This window comes from Pterocles gutturalis, unplaced genomic scaffold (genome assembly GCF_000699245.1).
Source record: "Pterocles gutturalis isolate BGI_N339 unplaced genomic scaffold, ASM69924v1 scaffold5477, whole genome shotgun sequence".
Taxonomy (NCBI): Eukaryota; Metazoa; Chordata; class Aves; order Pterocliformes; family Pteroclidae; genus Pterocles; species Pterocles gutturalis.
In genome coordinates this window covers 18,118-21,908 of record NW_010110021.1, presented here as the reverse complement: position 1 = coordinate 21,908, position 3,791 = coordinate 18,118, and positions in this window count along the sequence as shown.

Below are 3,791 nucleotides of genomic sequence, written 5' to 3'. Positions count from 1 at the left end.
ATTTGCTTATATACACTTTACTACCTATGTCTGTAAAATATTAACCATAGAGCTGGCATTTGTAGATTTCCATTTGGTCTGAAGGATATTACAAAACTTGGACTGTCCTTGCCAAAAATGAATTTGATATTATTTGTTTATTATGTGTTACCCTGGGCCTTTCTGTCCTGAAAAGGTTGAGCCTTCCAGCACCCAAATAGATAAAAGTTTTGCGTAAATTTCCTTATCAAAGAACAAACAAGGAGTTCAAGGCATCAGACAGAAAAGTCATCAAGTCTAACCCTATAGGCATGCTTTTTTTTTTTTTTTCTTCTGTATTTGTTCAAAAGTAAAGCAGGTTGATATTGTACAGTAACAATTCGCCCAGACAGGAATCCATCCACATGCTTGCTCGTAATTAGAGAATTTTTATTTTAAATCACTTTACAAAGGTGAGGTGGCCCATCTAGGCTTTGGTATAAAAAAATACATATTGGTAAAATATAGCAACGAGCACAAAGACACAGGTAAACAGCACCTCCAATTACAACTGGCTTCTGAATTCTTAAAGAAATAGAAGGTAAAACTGTGGAATGGGTACCAAGAAATTTGAATCTCACAATATATGTAGCTCCAGAGTGGAACAATTTCATGCAGACAACAGTCTGTGTCAGTAAGTTAGAACTGACATGTTCATACCGTATAGGACTGCTTCTCAGTCCAAATTCTGGGACACACACTTTGGGTAACATCCAAGAGGAAGGCTGCTCAAACAGCCAAAGGGCTGATTTGAGCACCTGATTTGTTAGGTCCTGTTCTGTTTTTCTGTGGGTACTGCTATTCACCAGGATCCAGAAAACTGCCAGACTACATGTTCAAACATTTGCAAGAGCTGTCATTTCATAATTTTTTGCCATTTCTCTTTTGCACTGACGTCCTCCTGAGAGCAATCTCTTAATTAAGCACTGGTCTTCTCATTGAAAGTTTTCTATTGATTAGTTGGTAATGTAGATCAGATGCAGGAAGAATTGCAAAGTTTGCACAGAGCCCCTGGACATGGAATAAAATTGAAATTATTTTTCCAGAACATTTGGTGAGAGGCTTAAAAAAAATAACAAGTATAAGGCTGGATCCTTCCTGAGTGCAAAGTGCCATAGTTCCACAGTGGGAAATACTGTGATTTACTTTTAATGACTCTCTCCCTCTGGTGGTTGGATTTCAACCCACACAACTATTCTCAGAGCATTGCTGGAGGTCGTGCTCTGCCTCGCAACTCTTTGCTTCTGGTAGCAAGCAGACACCCGGTATAGCTTAGATGAGATCTTCCTTAGTCCATAAAGTTCCTTTTTCTACTCTACTTTTTCTCAAGTGAGCAATTTTACCACAACTCTACATTATTCCTATTGGCAGTATCATCAATAATTCAGGTTTTTGGAAATTTGACAAAATGTGTTTACAGACTTGCATTTTTAAACATGTCTTAAATAAACCAAATGACATGTCTAAGCATAAAATATTTGCAGGCAATTTTAATTTAGAAAAATGTCAAGGCAATGCGTCTTGTATTTCGGAAAGACCACTCTGTTCTCCATGAATAACCACATAAAACTTAAGAGGAGTTTACAGAATAATATAATACAATTAAATTTGTAATAGCTCCTGCTTTGGCAAAAAAGTTTTGTGTTTTCCCAAGTCTGCTCCCGATATCTTTGTAGGTGAAAAACAGCATTCTTGTTAGTGATTTAAACGAACAAGTCTCTATTTTAGGAATTAAAGGTTATCTGGATAACTCTTACATGAAGGCTAGTTGGGGAAAGCCAGTTTTGCAGAAAAGCACCTCGGGTTTGTCATAATGTTAGAAACAGGGATTATTTTCAGCAGGTTGTAGCAAAATCACAACTTCCTGGAGAATGAGGGGAATTATGATGAACAATCTGGACTTTTCAGACTTGTGCTGCTTTATCCTAACAAAATCCCAGATGTATCAGCATTCTCAGTTTGGAAACTTCTGCACACACTTTTGCATTGATATAAATGGAGAGAGAGATTGCATGGTGAATAAAGGGGCTTAACAATACTTTTTCCAAGATCTCAGGTAAAATGAATGTAAGGACCTAACTCAGCAGTCTGAGAAGTACCTTATGACACAATGAAAGCCACTGTAAAAATGGAATACAACTTCCCTACAAAGATGAGAGTGATTTACCTGTGTCTTGAACCTGTGTCTCCTCTCAAATCTTAACAGAGCATTCAGTGAGACACAGACACACATCTGGGTGTCTTGTTGATAACCATAAAGTGACTGTAAAATGCAGCCGCACTGGAACATTGCATTGCCTAAGCCAAAGTGGTGAAAAATGTGGTAGTGGCAAATCATGCCTTAGAACAGCTCTTGAGATGCTCTCAGGCTGTAACAAAGCAGTCTTCAGAAAATGACAGCTAAGGACTGGGAAAGTATTTTCTGTTACACTAAAATTTAGCAAAAGAGAAAATCTCACTATGTAATGTCACATCTTGAAAGCTATCTGGAATTTTCCCCTGCAGCATTGTGCAGTGTTAGCAAGAACACTACTGGTCCCCTGGAGTTAATATGTAAGTTTGTAATACAGGGTCCATGTTTATTTCCAGATATCTTCTGTTGTCTGTCCTGTACTTCATGCCAACATTTCATATAACTGCTGAGAGATCTGAACTCCAGTGCTGATGTTTGTTTAACAATACTAAATATTATACTGAGCTTCCTGTTACTCAATTCTTCCATATGGTGTTGAACACACTTTCAACAAAGCTGTCCTGGTATTAGAGCAAGGAATGCATCAGTGGCATTCTAAGATGAATGCATTTCACATACATTTATGTCTGAAGTTACAGATGATAACTAGGGTTGTTTCAGATGTGGGGGACCAAAAGGACGGTAATTCCAAGTGAAATTGACCTGGAAAAAAAGGATGCATCCTTTTAAAATATTCCATCATACAATACTGTGTAAAGTGAGAGAGCAGATGATACAAAGCAGTAACTTCATTCTCAGTCTCTCGCTGGAGAAGTCCTTTCAGGGATACCTGTTTAACCAAATCCTGTTTGCTTATGGACAGGCTTCATTTTGTGCTGTGTCCCTGTTTATGCGGGATACAACATCACTAGTGAGGGTGAAGAGATGCCATGGTAGAGCCATAGCTCCTATGGAATTTCTGAGCCATGACTTCTACAATAACAGAAAAAACCCACCCATTCACCTCTGTGTTCAGGTGGTTTGTGCTTGAAGGAGATTGCAGGGGGGTGGGAAGCATTCAGAAGTTGAAGGGAAAGCTATTCACATTTCACTGGGATTAATGTCCCTACCAGAAGTTACATATATGTGGATCAAAATGTACTAAAATTGCATGAGCCTTTTGAGTAACAAATCTCATATATCACTGTAAAAACAACTGCCAGAGCACTTCGGGAAAGTAAGTCCTTTTCAAAGTGATCTTGCAAAAAACAAAGACTATTAGTAACCCCCTAATGTTGTGGCCCTCAATTTTATTTACTGCTGTTTCCTCTTTGTGATTAAAGACCAAAAGTTTTGGTTTTGTGAATGAACCATGAGATATACACCAAACCTTGAGAAGTTCATGTGTCAGCATCACAACTACTGCTAGTAACCACAGTTCTGTTTTGAAGGTGGCTTTGTTCTTTGGTTTGCTTTGCCTTTTTACATATCCAGCAATAACACGAAGGAGGGCAGCCAGCTAGCAACTTTTTTCTTCCTCAAAATGAATAGCTTTCTGACAAAGTGTATGGAACCAGCAAAAAGAATGATATTTCCCTTC